The 16,248-nt window shown below is 41.2% G+C and overlaps 1 protein-coding gene across 4 annotated transcripts in view; it reads left to right on the top strand.

Annotated features, from left to right (window-relative positions):
• Positions 1–4,543: 4,543 nt before the first annotated feature.
• ANKRD12 (ankyrin repeat domain 12) overlaps positions 4,544–16,248 on the top strand; it is a 49,332-nt gene continuing 37,627 nt past the window's right edge. For 3 of the 4 annotated variants that reach the window (XM_081205520.1, XM_081205518.1, XM_081205519.1), the window contains exon 1: positions 4,545–4,758. The gene's annotated coding sequence lies outside the window, so the exon portion shown is untranslated. Of the gene's footprint in view, positions 4,759–16,248 lie in introns of all 4 variants that reach the window. The other variant, XM_081205521.1, reaches the window with a different exon arrangement.

The raw sequence follows: 16,248 nt of genomic DNA, 5'->3' as shown, positions 1-16,248 counted from the left end.
TGCAAGTAGATAAATAGGTACTGCTCCGGCGGGAAGGTAAACGGCGTTTCTGTGCGCTGCTCTGGTTCACGAGAAGCGGCTTAGTCATACTAGCCACATGACCCGGAAGCTGTCTACGGACAAATGCCGGCTCCGTCGGCCTACAGAGCGAGGTGAGCGCGCAACCCGAGTCGTCTGCAACTGGACCTTACAGTCAGGGGTACGTTTACCTATACTTCAGAACAGTGAGCTGTGAGTTATCAGGCTGTCAACGGGGGATGTTTAATGTAAGAAACCAGAACTCAGATAGGGTAATATACTGCGTAATCTGAAGCAGATTTTAATGTACGCTCCTCAAAGTAAAATATTTTGAAATGACTACATTACCATTCCGCCTCTCCTCTCCAAACTTCATTCATGAAGTTCACTTACATGTAGTGGAAAAAAACAAAAAAGTAAGTTTTAACTTTAAATGTGTATGTTATGCAGCTAAACCTACTTAAATTACTAGATACACAGTGTACTCTTGAACTAGAATTGCAATCTAAGGAGAGAAGTTAGGAGATTATCTTTAGATTCATGATTGCTTCTGCACAATCCTCCCAAAATTTATTTTTAAAGCATCTAAAAGCTGGTCTTGTGAGGTTAGACAGATGTTTCTATTCCTTACAGCAACTGTATTTAATCATGTTTTAGCAGTGGCTGTCACTAACTTGATGGGGGGAAAGTCCAGGACTTAAAACTCTGATACGTATTTGGCATGCGTGGATGGAAAAGCTATAACCAGTTAATTGCCTTTCCAACAAAGTATCACCTTTAATAAACTTTTAATTTAGAACTTTAATATGTTTTAATTTCTGATTTTCACAAATCAAATGGAAATTGTAAATTGCACCTACTATGAACTGCAGAATGTCAATCCCAGAATTTTACGCATCTGGACATGTGCCTTATTGTTGATGCCTTTTATGGGTTTATGCAGTATTAAAGGTGTGAAACCGGGCCTGTGCTTATCTGTATGTTTGGGAACAGTAGTCTTCTAGTATCCTGATGACAATACACAGTATCCAGTTTGTTTTATAAAACTTCTTATGGCAAATATCTTAGCCTGGTTCAAAATGAACTTGAATATTGTTTAGTCGTGTCCGACTCTTCGTGACCCCATGGACCAGAGCACGCCAGGCACTCCTGTCCTCCACTGCCTCCCGCAGTTTGATCAAACTCATGCTGGTAGCTTCAAGAACACCATCCAACCATCTCATTCTCTGTCGTCCCCTTCTCCTTGTGCCCTCCATCTTTCCCAACATCAGGGTCTTTTCCAGGGAGTCTTCTCTTCTCATGAGGTGGCCAAAGTATTGGAGCCTCAGCTTCACGATCTGTCCTTCCAGTGAGCGCTCAGGGCTGATTTCCTTCAGAATGGAGAGGTTTGATCTCCTTGCAGTCCATGGGACTCTCAAGTCTCCTCCAGCACCATAATTCAAAAGCATCAATTCTTCGGCGATCAGCCTTCTTTATGGTCCAGCTCTCACTTCCATACATCACTACTGGGAAAACCATGGCTTTTACTATACGGACCTTTGTTGGCAAGGTGATGTCTCTGCTTTTTAAGATGTTGTCTAGGTTTGCCATCGCCTTTCTCCCAAGGAGCAGGCGTCTTTTAATTTCGTGACTGCTGTCACCATCTGCACTGATCATGGAGCCCAAGAAAGTAAAATCTCTCACTGCCTCCATTTCTTCCCCTTCTATTTGCCAGGAGGTGATGGGCCCAGTGGCCATGATCTTCGTTTTTTTGATGTTGAGCTTCAGACCATATTTTGCGCTCTCCTCTTTCACCCTCATTAAAAGGTTCTTTAATTCCTCTTCACTTTCTGCCATCAAGGTTGTGTCATCTGCATATCTGAGGTTGTTGATATTTCTTCCGGCAATCTTAATTCCGGCTTGGGATTCATCCAGCCCAGCCTTTCGCATGATGAATTCTGCATATAAGTTAAATAAGCAGGGAGACAATATACAGCCTTGCCGTACTCCTTTCCCAATTTTGAACCAATCAGTTGTTCCATATCCAGTTCTAACTGTAGCTTCTTGTCCCACATAGATTTCTCAGGAGACAGATGAGGTGATCAGGCACTCCCATTTCTTTAAGAGCTTGCCATAGTTTGCTGTGGTCAACACAGTCAAAGGCTTTTGCATAGTCAATGAAGCAGAAGTAGATGTCTTTCTGGAACTCTCTAGCTTTCTCCATAATCCAGCGCATGTTTGCAATTTGGTCTCTGGTTCCTCTGCCTCTTCTAAATCCAGCTTGCACTTCTGGGAGTTCTCGGTCCACATACTGCTTGAGCCTTCCTTGTAGAATTTTAAGCATAACCTTGCTAGCATGTGAAATGAGTGAAATTGTGCAGTAGTTGGAGCATTCTTTGGCACTGCCTTTCTTTGGGATTGGGATGTAGACTGATCTTCTCCAATCCTCTGGCCACTGCTGAGTTTTCCAAACTTGCTGGCATATTGAGTGTAGCACCTTAACAGCATCATCTTTTAAAATTTTAAACAGTTCAGCTGGAATACCATCACTTCCACTGGCCTTGTTATTTGCAGTGCTTTCTAAGGCCCATTTGACTTCACTCTCCAGGATGTCTGGCTCAAGGTCAGCAACCGCACTACCTGGGGTGTACGAGACATCCATATCTTTCTGGTATAATTCCTCTGTGTATTCTTGCCACCTCTTCTTGATGTCTTCTGCTTCAGTTAGGTCTTTACCACTTTTGTCCTTTATTATGGTAATCTTTGTACGAAATGTTCCTTTCATATTTCCGATTTTCTTGAACAGATCTCTGGTTCTTCCCATTCTGTTGCTTTCTGAACTTGAATATATGAATGTTAAACCAAAGCATAGAGACTCAAAAAACTAAATCCAATTCTTATGGTCAATTAACCACACCCACTCTGCTTTGTAAATATTGCAAAATTTATTTTTTAAAATAAGGATATAAGACTTGCATCAGACTAAAGCCCCATGTAGTCCAGCTGTGTTCACATATTGTTGACCAGATGTTCACGAAGCCCACAAGCATAACCTGAGTGCTACAGCTTTCTCCTCACCTGCAAGTCCCAGCAAATGCCTATTAAAAGGCATGCAGCCTTTTGACAGTGGAGGTAGTACATAGCTACTGAACCTAGTCCTTGATAGCTTCATCACCCATGAATTTATCCAGATCTGTTAACTCCCATCAGGGTGCCGAGCTAAAGCTAACAAACCCCAGTGTGAGTCTACTACATAGAACACAAAGTCTAGTACTATGCGTGACAGCTTTTGATGGTTAATCATATAACCTTACATCATTATAACAAGCCTTGAGCTACAAACTTATGAAAAGCCACTTTCTAAAGAAATAAAACTCATTTGTCCAGCTGCTTGGCAGTAGTTCTGAGGAGAAGACATCTTGACGAGATCAGGCTCTTGTCACACGAGTTTCTAGGTGTCTTGTCTGCGGTAGGACGTGAAGGGGACTACTCCAGAACGCTATATATCATATTTAAAGTTAATCAAGTTTGTGCCTCAAATGGGTATAATTGTACCATTAGTTCACGTTTCCAGCTATTTTTCCTAGTCAGAACCAGTGACGCGAATAGTACTACAAGTACTACGCGCTACCCTGCTATACTAAGCTAATGCCAATTATCCACTCTCAACCGCTTTTCGTTTCCAACGCGGAGCTCCCTCGTCATATCGCTTACTGAGACCACACACCACAAAAAACGGTCACAGCGGCTGCACGCTCTGCAGTGGTGGGGAGGCTAATTCAGTTCTCGTGCAACGTGAACCGGTGCTCCTTGCAGAAGCCCTTGTTCCCCACGCGTTAGCCCCGTGAGACTGTAGTCCTCACAGGGGAGCAAAGCCCTGCGTCCTGCTGCCCCCCCCCCACCTCCGCGCTTTTATTAGGATGCGGTTGAGCCACACACACCAGCCGCGCATGCGCGTTCGATGTTTATGAAAACTCACTGCGCCACCGCCGCCGGAAAGCCCTTCCCTGGGGAAGGGAGTGACCTGTAGGAGTGGCTCCGGGGCGAAGATGCCTCCATTCGCATTCGGCCCAAGCGAGGAAGCCTAGCCCGCGCGTTCTTTCTCTTACCCGTAGCCTGCCTCTTCGGACAACCGCCGCTGGTATTTCCAGAAATTTCCAGCAGCGCCACCCGAGAAGGAATAACTAGACGACGGGTGCGCATGCGCACCAGGCACTCGCTTTCTGTCTCCGCCCTCTAACCGTGTCAGGGCCCGTTATTCCTTTTATTTTCTCCCTTACATCTGCGTGGTACACTAGGGAGGAAGTAGCATTTCTTATGTGGAATGCCGAGGAATTCTGACAAGAGGGTGATTATGACGTTGGCTCTTACTCTCGTGCCCTCTAAATCCCCCCCTTTCTTTTTAACGCTCACGGCGGCGGCGCGTGCCTACCCGTTTCTGGTGCCCTTCTGCAGGTCACGTGATCGGCGCTCCAGCCAATCCGCGTGGAAAGTCACAAACCGACATTCTGACGGGCTTGAAAAGCGGAGGGGGTGGGGGGAGAGCGAGCGAGAGGGGCAAGGGAAAGGGGAGCGACTGAGCTGAGGGGAGGGGGCGAGAGGAGAGAAGGGGTGTCGTCAAAACCTGACTCTTGCCGTGGCTTTCGGAGCGGGGTTGAGACTCCAGGCGCCGCTGACCGGCAGGGGGTGGCTGCGGAATTCGGATCTTCTTTAAAGGACGGCGCTTCTTGTAAAGAGCCGCCTCCCTTCCGCTGAGAGAAGGTAAGGAGAGGAAACCACCAGTATCTCCACCGCAGACTCCGCGGGGAGGCGGGGGAGGCGGGGAGGGAAGGAGCAACGGCAGTTACGCGAGTGACACCCCCTTTGTAGGACACCCCCACCTTGTAGGTCACCCCCTTTACAGGTGAGGGTGGCAAGGAGACACTAAAGAAGAAAACAACTGCTCTAGAAACGGCTTGCCGCCGCTTTGAAATCCCCCCTCTTCCTTTCCTGGTGTCATATGTACGTGCGTGTCTGTCAAAACTCCCTCCTTTCTGCAAATGGGGCTCTCTTTATGCAGCCTATTCTGTGGCGGAGGTGAGTGTATAGAATATATATGTGCCCCTTTCAGTGGGTGTGGGTGGGTGGGTGTGCGCGCAGGCGCGCGCACGAGCGCGAGGCAGCCCACCCTAGTCTGTAGCACCCCCTGAACCTCCCCTGTGAGGCGGGAGGGAGCCGCGGTTCGTATAGAAGTGAGGTGGGCTTCTTTTTGCTGCTGCCTGTTCCTGCCCGGCTTGCTTTGGGTGTACATTTAAAAAGCAGAGAGAGAGCGAGAACACTCCCCCTTTCTTGCGCTGCCTTTCCTCGTAATGGAGGTACTGCAACCTCTTTGACTACATGGAACACGCACGAGCCCTTTCTGAGGAGATCTCCTGACACACCTTCCTTCGGTGCGTCGTCGTGCCTTCCTTCCTCCCTCGCCGCTCCCGCCCCCGACCCGCTTCTAATACTGTGCACGAGGACTGTCAGCCCGAAGAAGGGGCTCTTTCCGTCCGGCAGCCCTTTGGCTCCCTCGATCCCAGCCTGTCACTGTTGTTGCTGCAGCTGGAGCCATGGCTGCCGCTGCTGTCACTGCTTCTCCCTCCTTGTGGGGCTGTTTCTCTGATACGTGGTTTCTCTCGTATTCCCCGCCCCGCGCTGAGGCTTATATTTTTGTGAGTGAAGGCAGGATAATCGCGTTCAGTAATAATAATAATGCTGATAGGACTGAGTTCTTTTGGTCTGCAGCATTGTCAGCCCTTTCTAAAGGGAAGAGGCAGTGGTGAGCTTGTGTGTGTGTGTGTGTGTGTGTGTGTGTGTGTGTGTGTGTGTGTTAGCGCGCGCCAGCCTTTGCGTCTGTTTCGACAGGCTGCTAGGGGGAGAGAAAGCAACAACGAACGTGCAGTAAGTAATTTCTTTTTCAAAAAAATGGTGCTTCTGGAGCGTAAAGGAAATGCTATTGCCAGTATCATTTTGGTGGCTCATGTTTAAAATTAGTAGAGCAGGTGACAGATCTTTTTTTAAAAAAGGTTAGGCTAGTGCAACACGTGTGTAATTCGCTGGGATCATTGAACTTTATGCTTTAAGTTTAGGATACAGCCTCCTGTGCTGAAGATTTTTAGTGCTGTATCTTTGTTAACTTTTGACACTGCTATTCCTGCTTCAGTGTTTGAAAGTGAAGAGCATAAAAGCCACAGTAGTATTAGTAAGCGTATACAGTATTGTATTGAGAGCTTGAAGAGTTTGACTTGGGTGCTGTGTGGCCTTGGACAATCTCTTACCCTAGTAGGTACGGTACTAGGGATGAGTGTCTGGTCCAGCTTCTTCCTGTCCACATGCTACTTTATACCACACATACAATTATTACTGGATGCCACATGCAGAAAATAGGTGTAGGTGTGTGCAGCAAATGTTTCATAATTTAAATGGCAATTTAGTATTTTTTTAAAAAGCATAGGCCTCATGCAAGTGAACCAGGATAAATGCTACAAGGGGAGAGCTACCCTCGGTAGCCTCCCATGTTTCCTAGCTTTCCAAGCTTGGACAATATTTTTTCTGTAGTCAAGTGCAGCAAGCAGGTAGTTCCTGAGCATGAAGCAAAATACACTCACTTCTCTGGGGGACAGAGAAGGGGGGTTCCTTGTATGTAGATCTATGTCACTTAGAACCACCAATTATGGTAACCTCTGGTGATCATAAAGGAGGCAGAGCTGCCCAGATATAAAGTCTTGGCTCAAAGTCTATTTAAAAATATACAGACCATTACTTTCTTCACCTTCTGGTCACCATTCTGAACTCATCATTGAAAACATTATAAATGTTAGTTGCGTCCATAGTTAGAATTTACTTAAATTTCCCTGCGTGTTTTACTAGCCTTATTGAATCTAGCTATAGAAAATATTCAAATTCCTTCTCAAGACACCTTGTTTCTATCTGACCCAGCTTTCTTAACCTTTCTAACATGTTTGCCTGTCCTGTGATGTGCTGTGCTCTTGCTCTTATTTGAACCTGTTCAAATAAGCCTTCCCCTGAATGACTGACCAAAGTTGAATATAGTTCAAAATTATGGCTCCCTGACACCATATAATGTGGCATTAATACTCTGCAGTTCTTCCTAAAAACAAAGACCTACACGTGTAATATGTCCAGTCATTTAATGTCCTTTGTTTATGGATGCACTGTATCTGTTGCTCATCTGAAGCCTTGTTCACTTATTGACTTTTTTCTTTGAACCTTTTGAGAATTTCATATTCTGGATGATTGAAGAAACCTTTAGAGGCTAGCATGTGAAAAGTAGAAATTTAAGTTCTAGAATTGGCTTCCAATTAAAATTAGACAAGTGTTTCATTTTCTTGCTTTTAGCCAGCTACTGAAAATGTCTATTTAATAGGGCATTCCCCCCAAAGTGTGACTTAGCCATTTTATAATGTATACTGAATTTGTGCAATTTGATGTTTTTAAGATTTGTTTTTACATTGCTGTGTGTACTATATGTTCTTTTTTATACCTTTATTGTAGAGTGCTTAAGAAACATTTGTTGGGAAGTGGTTTATAAATTCTTAAAGTAAGCAAATAAAAAAATAAGTCTGAGGAGAATTATACTGTGACACAAACTTTTTTTGTATTTTTAAAAAATAACTTGGCCATTTTAAAAAATCATTATCTTGAATAGTCGTAACATTTAAATATTATTTGTGTAATTTTATATTCAGTTAAAGGCATGTGTGTGTGTGTGTGTGTGAGAGAGAGAGAGAGAGAGAGAGAGAGAGAGATGGAAATGATTGCACGCCCACTTTTTCCATTTCCATTGTTTTGGTGCCTAATGATTTTCTGGATCAGTCAAAAGACTGGACCAGTTTTTGGAATGAACTTCTATATCTGGATCTAGAAATTCCATTATCTTGGAATTCTGTATAGCTACACCAGCTTCCTAGTGATTACCTCATCCCCAGTGTGATATAAATCATCAAGAAAAAGTCTTATTCAATCTTTCATTTAAATAAAATCCCCCCTTTGTAAATTTAGATATTTTCTCCATGCCTGTAACTCGCTGCTGTGATAATCAGATCTCTGACATTCTAGGGGTATAATCTGGAACTTCTGACGAAGCAATTCATGTGCACTGTGTAAAGAAAATATTTAGATCCCTGTGTGGTTCTCTCTTTATGCCTACGAGGATATTAAGCAAGATTGTTCACTTTTTCAGGATGGACAAAAAACTTATGGTAAAAAATGATACTGCTAAATTTATTTATTTATTTACGTTATTTATATACTGCTTAATCATTAATATTTCTAAGTGGTGTACATAAAAATAAATTATGTATACATTTAACATATTTTGGTTCGTGTTAGATACCATCTGTAAAACATCTTTATCAAATTTTCTTTTATTGCCTCACAAATAAAAGCTTCCATACCAGGCGCAAGTCTAGCCCCACATTGAACACGTTGCAGTAGTCTAGTCTTAAACTTGCCAATGCATAAATCACTACAGCCAGGCTATCCTTGTCCAATAATGGCCATAGTTGGTGTACCAGCTGCAGCTGGTGAAAGGCACTCATAACAGCCAGTGCTGCCTGAGCCCTGAGTGACAAAGATGAATCTAGGAGAACTCCCAGACTGTGCACCCATTTTTCCAGACAGTGTTACTCCATCCAAGGCAGACAAATGACCATTCTCCCAGACACTGAAACCACCCACCCACTGTGCTTCCTATAATTTTCTTTAACCTGAATATATGACTCTTTTAAAAAATGGAGTTAATTTTATTTGTTTTATTTCACAGCCTTTTTATATTGCTAAACCTTTAAGTGGTTTACAGAAATAAACAAAACTATCAACAAATGACAGTTTTAAAACGGTTATTTAGAAACATTAAAATAATAGTAATAATAATAATAATAATAATAATAATAATAATAATAATAATAATAATAATTTATACCCAGCCAAGACCGGGCTCAGGGTGGCTAACAACCGATATAAAAACAAATTGATTGAAATAATACAACTTTAAAAACAAGATTAAAATACAGCATTAAAACATTAAAATGCAGCCTCATTTCAATGGAAACAAAAATAAAAAACGTTTTTTTGGGGGGGAGGGGATGAAAACGTCAAGTCTTCACCAAGGCTAACTATCCAGACTGGTCCTACATGGGCCAGAAAAAAGCCAGGGAAGTCCCTAAATAGGAGTTCCATCACAGGAGGAGAAAGGAAAAAAGAAAGAGGGGAAGGGAATCAAACTGATTCCAAGCCAAAGGCCAGGCAAAAGAAAAATAATTGAACAAAACTATTAAAACACATATCAGCTTTCTATATGTCTGGATAGGTTTGCCTAAACTAAGCAGGTGCCAAAAAGAAGTACAAGTAAACGGAGTTCCAGAATGTATATTCCGCCACCCTAAAATATTGATTTCTTACAAGTGTAGAATGAGTGTTATGTAACTGTCAGTTCCACAGATCAAAGTGGTTGAGTGGCTATACAGTGGTACCTCAGGTTAAGTACTTAATTCGTTCCGGAGGTCCGTTCTTAACCTGAAACTGTTCTTAACCTGAAGCACCACTTTAGCTAATGGGGCCTCCCGCTGCTGCCACGCCACCGGAGCACAATTTCTGTTCTCATCCTGAAGCAAAGTTCTTAATCTGAAACACTATTTCTGGGTTAGCGGAGTCTGTAACCTGAAGCATATGTAATCTGAAGCGTATGTAACCCGAGGTACCACTGTATATGGGGTAAGGCGCTTTCACAAGTAAACTGGTCTCAAGCTGTTAACAGCTTTAATTACTAATAGTAACACTTTGAACTTGACCAGCTGACAAATCAGCAGACTTCAGACTAGAGCTGTTGTAAGTTGTCACGGCCTCATTCCCGCCAACAACCTTGCTGCAGCATTCTGAACACTAATTGCAGTTTCCAAATCATGCACAAGGGGAACTTTATGTAGAGTGTGTTACAGTACAATAATCCAGTCTTGAAGTCATTAGTGCCTGAACTACCATGGTCAAGCTCTTCCTGCTCAGAAATGGATGTTACTAGCCACAAGCAGCTGGAGTAGGAGAGGACAGTGGGTGAAGAAAGAGCTGCGAGTGGAGGAGGGTCCTTTTCCTATTTGGGAAACTCAGCAAACCTGCTGCACCTGGGTGTGGAGAGTGCAGTTGAATGGGACACAGCTGTGGGCAGCTTGAGGAAGTACAATCCACCTTGGGCCTGCCCTTAAAATGCAAGTCTAGAGATGATGTCTAGAGTGATGTCCACTGTTTCCAGGATCTTGTCTCACTGTGAGACTTTTGTAGGTGAGCTGAGAGTTTGTTGGACCTTGGGTGAGAACCCAGAGGCTGGGAGGGAGGGTGTATCAGAAGGAAAATGAATATATTTGTATTAATGTAACTTTTTATATGTAACTGTATTTCTGTAATATTTTGTTAAAGTTATCTGTATTTCTGTAGTATTTTGTTAAAGTTATCTGTAGTTGCTTCATTTTTTTTGTACACTGTTTAGAGATATTTTAAATATATTAAGCGGCATAGAAACCAATCAATCAAGGGGTAAAAGGCATTTCTTGCCACTAAGGCTATCTGATCCTTTGTTTACAAAACTGGATCCAGTAGCATCCACAGACTGCATTCCCGCTCCTTCAGGAGGAGCAGAACTCCATCTAGCACAGGCAATTTACCAAATTCTTAGACACAGGAACAACTCATCCATGGTGCTTTCATCTTACTAGGATTCATGTTCAGCTCATTTTTCTTCATCCCACTACTGTGTCCAGGCACTAAAACAAATGGCCTCTCCTGATTCAGATTGTATGGAGAAAGAGAGGCAAGTGTTATCGGCGTACTAATGATACCATGCCCCCCAAATCCTAATGACATTCATCAGGGTGACCTGATGGTAATCTGTCAGGTTGAAGGTTGCATTCAAATATAAGTAAAGAAGCATATCTTTTTCTAAGTCAAAAATTATGTCAACTTGCCAGGGTCTGACAAGTTGACATAGGCCCTAGAATTCAGCTTCTGGAGGTAGAGAATTATCCCAAGTAGCATACAGAATGGCAGTCACTGTGTCAGTGCAGTATAAGTCCCATTTCTTTGTTCATAATATACTGTACTTCAGCTCTACATGTATAATGAGAAAAGGCAGTTATTAAATAAGCAAAATACCATTTCATCCTCTAAAATGAGAAAAATATTTTAAATTATATGTACTTTCTATTTTGGTTTAAATTAACATGTTGCTAAGACTTAAAAACAGAGACAATGAATGGAAAATATTTCAATTAAAAAAAACCAATAGTAAATAAAGAGCAGCATAAAGAACAGCAATTAAAACTGTTCCAGCACAGGTTAAAATGTAAAGGCACTACAGTGTGAATGCTTTTACAGTCTGGATAACGGTGACAGATGCAGATTATGAAGGTAGTATAAAAATTTGGTACTCAGTTCCAGAGTAAGCTTTATAACGCTATAAAGATTGCCCTAACTTTGGTAGGGTGAGGGAAGAAGTGGCGCAAAACAATTTAATGCACTGGAATGAAAAACTTACTGAGAATCAGATGTATGAAGTATTTGGCCTGATTTTGGGATTGGTGGTGGGAACTATGTAACTAAGCTTTTGCAAGTGTTTAATAAACAGCGACCAAAATCAGGTAATTTTGCACTAAACTGTTTTCCCTTGTTTAGTATTCAGAGAGACAACACTTATGTTACCACCCATATTTGCTGCATGAACAATCTGTTGTAAAACATTCTGGCATTTTTCAGTGTGGCAGTATTGATATGCATCTGCTAAAAATATTATTAAATATAACTAAAATCCTAAATTAATAGTATATAGAAACAAGTGTTATAATAAAATCAAGCTTTTTCTATTTCCAAATAATTTAAAATCATGTTTTAAAAACATTTTATAATCTAAAATGCATGAACAAATTTTAAAGCATTTGTTTTAAACCCAAGAAGCATAAGCACAACTATATAATTTTGCGACCATGTTTAGGGTAAAATAAAAATATCAGTCAAATAATGGTTAATAATAATATAATAATTTATTATTTATACCCCACCAATCTGGCTGGGTTTCGCTAGCCACTCTGGGTGGCTGCCAACTGAATAGTTCCCATTAAGGAAGGCGAGAATGAATATAAAGAAAATATGAATGCTGACTTACAATTTTAAAAAATCTGCACCTTTCCTCATCAGTGTTTTATACTAATGTGAACTCTCAGGCTATTAGCTGACCAGTTAGCTGCTGTATGTTGTACAGTTCAATCTTTAAGCATGTTAACTTTAAAAAAAGGAGCACTTTGTTCAATAGGGACTACTCCCAAGGAAGTATGTGTAAGATTGCAACTCAAAATTCACGTTACTGTTTTCTGACTCAGTTTACCATAAGGACATCAACTATCTCGGGCCATAAAGTTGGAAGGGGAGGATTTGTTGATAGTATAGCTGCTGGATGCTCCCTGACTGGTGTTGATCTATGACAGGGCCTTTTGGTTAGTGGGCTCCCATTTACAGACTGTTCTTCCTGATTAGGTGTATCTTTCCCCTTATTATTAATGTTTAGGTGGAATTTAAGGCCATTTCTGTTTACTCAGATATTTGGTTGTTGACAGATTGTTTCTGGCAACTTTGAAATTATTAAGTATGAGGGTGTTAGAGTTGTTTTTAACATTTTTGTATTGTTTTATTGGTTGTTTCCTATGGCTCCTTTTTCTCCAATGTAAAATATGACAAGTATGCATAGGAAAAGGTACTGTAACAGGAGGGCTTGGGAGGAATGATTAGGGGAAGGAGCAAAGAAGCACTACTAACTGGATGTACTTCATCAAGCTCTGTCCACTGGTGTGGACAGCAAGCAGCAGAATAGTAATGAATACAATGACTTAAAAATGAGGATGTGCAGGTACTTATGTGCCAATCACACACAGAGAAGAATGACGCTTGGAAATGCTATTGTTGCTCAAATGCAGTCTGTGGTATGATTGATAACCACTTTGTTTGATTACACTATTTGTGGCCTTTAATGGACAACCAGAAGCTTACCATGGTTGCCCATTAGTCCATGTTTGTTAATGCAGTGTGCTATGAGTGAAAAATGTTCAGAAAATAGAACTGGTACAGAATATGGGGACTGAATTATTAATCAGGACTTGTCATGTGGAACATCATAACAATATTGATAAACCTTCACTTTAAAATTTGTTTCATGTTTCTGGATGCAAATGATTATGTTATTTTTGACCCATAAAGCCCTTACCAACATATGCAAGGGTATCTGAAGGAATAAAAGTTGCTCTCTGTTGTATAAATCTGCTCACGCATGGATATGATCATCTGATGTCCTGCTCTGGATGTCCTTTGAAGTTAGGCTGCTTCTCTGTTCATCGGTTGCTGGCGATCCCAGGGACAGTGGAGTATGGTAAATTTTTTCATAGGGGAACAGTTGGGGCCAGAGGTGCCAGTTTGCAAGGTTGATAAAGTGCACATGACCTCAAGACATCCAAACATTTCACATGTGAGCATTGCACTTCTCTCTCTAAGCTGGGCAGAAGTCTCTTGCACTTTGGGATGGAGGCCAGGCCTCCGACAGGGTGATGGAGCCCTCCTGCCTCCTTCCCAAAGCCCCAAATTGTGGGAGGGCTCTTGGACCCATTGGAGCATTGTTCCTCCTCCCCTAAGCCAGGAAGATGCTTCCTGGGCTTTGGGAAGGAGGCACCAGGAGAACATTTAGGGGATTAGCCTAGACCCCCTAGTCCACTGACTGCACACCACTGCCCAGAAGGGGAGGGTTCTCTTGTGCTTGGTACCTGCTTTCAGGTTTCCCACAGGCATCTGATTGACCACTGTGAGAACATGATGCCGGACTAGAGATGGGCCATGGGCCTGACCCAGCAAGCTCCTCTTAGGTTTGTTGTGGAGCCCAGATTAGACGTAGATCGAGTGTCTATTATCTTCTGGACACTAGTTGAAAATGTTTCTATTACTAAACTTTTAGCAGTATTTAATTTCAGTCTTCTGTTGCTGTTGGTTTTCAATTTAATTTTAGATGTAATTTTTAAAAACTGTTAATTGTTTTATTCTGTTCGTAATGTTTAATTTTGTTTGTAAGTTGCCTTAGAAACTAAGTGGAGAAAGGTGAGAGATAAAATTCTTAACTTTTCACATTGTACTCTTTAGTATATTAAAATTTAAAAGTATAACTAGTATTAGAGATGGAGCTACAAACTGCTGCATCCTAAATTATTTAAATTAGATCTTTCACCTTGTTTAAGAAATATTAGCTAATAATCAGATGTGGTAATCAATTAATACACATAAACTTACATGTAAAAGTTCATTTTCAAGGGAATAGTATAATTTGTTTCTTTTAGATAGCGTGCCTATATATTGCTAAATGCACCAGTTTATAAGAAAAGCTTTTTGAGAGTAAAGGGAATATATCTCTGCTAAAATGGTGTTTGCCATCTGCAGTTTTTATACATCTTTAACATTGATCAAAATGTGTTGCATAGTTAATCAGGCGTATCATTTAGTTGATTATAAATATCTTTAACTGATTAAAAGTTTCACTGTACATTTGGAAAACTTTCTATCAGCTGGTGTTTAAAATACTTGATGGCTGTAGCTATGGTGTATAACTTGTAGGACTGACGGTACAGATCTCAACTATACATGACAAATGTATCAAATTGATGAGGAACTCTGATCTCCCATAAATTCCTTAAAGTGGTTATACTACCACTTGTCTTTGGGGTATGCAGTGGGATTCCTCTTTAACCCTTCCCCCTGCTGCCTCCAATCTGCTCCTGAGTGTTCCCTACTCCAGTATAAAAGATTTTTGGGGAAGGAGGGGAGAGGAAGTCCCATTTTCACAAGTGGAAACCAGTTGTGCAAATTGAACACCACAATTAAATATTACCCTTGAAGTGGATATGTAATACAAAGAGACGCCTCTATGTAAACCTAACTCTTACAAAGGGATTTTCAATAGTGCTTAGTATCTTGCCATTTTATGTGGATTTAAAGAAGAAAATTGAACTGAGTGATCTTAAATTCATTATCAATTTGCTATCAGTTTGCTACAGCATGGCTCTGTCTCATGTTCCCCTGCCTCAAGTTTGTGGTGAGGGCTAGATCAAACACACTGAGTTCATGTGCAAGGTACCGTACCTTCAGTGCTGGAAAAAACCATGATTCCCCACCTAGGAAACTTAAAGATGTGTATAATATAATAAACTAGATACTTTGAAAGGCAATTCTTTCCCAATTTCTGTAAACCAGACTAGATGCCATGGGTATTTATTACCAGTTTCTGGTAACCAGAGGAGAATAGTGTTATTGTACTTGGATTCCGCTTGCAGACTTCCTAGAGATATCTGGTTAGGCACTGTAAGAACAGGATGTTAGACTAGAAGGGCCATTGGCCTGATCCAGCAGGCTCTTCTTATGTTGTTAATGTGCCTCTTTAGATATTTTAAGGAATGCATTCATTGTTCAGTCATTCTCTTCCCCCTACCCTGGCCTGATAAAATGATCTTGTACTAAGATAATATTTGTGCCTATATCTGTATGAAAGCCCTTGTTGCTAAGTGATGCAAAATTTTGTATCATCATGTAGTCATCATGGGTTGTCTAGTTCTGAGCCCCAGAGCAGTGTCTGGGAAAGAGTGGCCTGCAAGGATTCAGAAGTTGGTCATCCCTGTCTTACACAGGGCAGCAGGAGGAGTATATTGAAGCACCCATGCTGTTGTTTCCCCCCAAGCACCAGAATAGCATTGGAGCACTAAACCCAAAGTGGCAAGAATGATTGCAGTAGCATAGGCAAGGTGCTATAGACAGAAACCTCACACTTTATGCAAATTAGTGTGTTTTGCTTTTTTTCTTCTGGTTCTTAGAACCATACTGCCACAGATGGTGAATTCTTACTATATGTGCTAAATGATTCTGAACATGGTTTTTGGAAAAGTCTGTAAATCAAAAGTTGGAAAATGGGTGGCAGACTTACAGCAATGATACTGCTTTGTGTGTAATCACAATTTTAACAATAGCACCCTTCATTTTTGTCATAATTTCCGTATGAGAAATCCTAAAAAATACTTTATTATTAATTTCATTTTTATACTGCTTTATATTTTTAATTAAAAAATATCGCAGTGGTTTTCAACCTATATTAAAACGTCAAATAAAACAATCCAGAATAGAACATTACTGAAGAAAGTCAAGTAT

The sequence above is a fragment of the Podarcis bocagei genome (assembly GCF_964188305.1).
Source record: "Podarcis bocagei genome assembly, chromosome: 8".
Taxonomy (NCBI): Eukaryota; Metazoa; Chordata; class Lepidosauria; order Squamata; family Lacertidae; genus Podarcis; species Podarcis bocagei.
The sequence above is the reverse complement of the archived record's forward strand: the minus strand, read 5'-3'. Positions and strand labels throughout refer to the sequence as shown.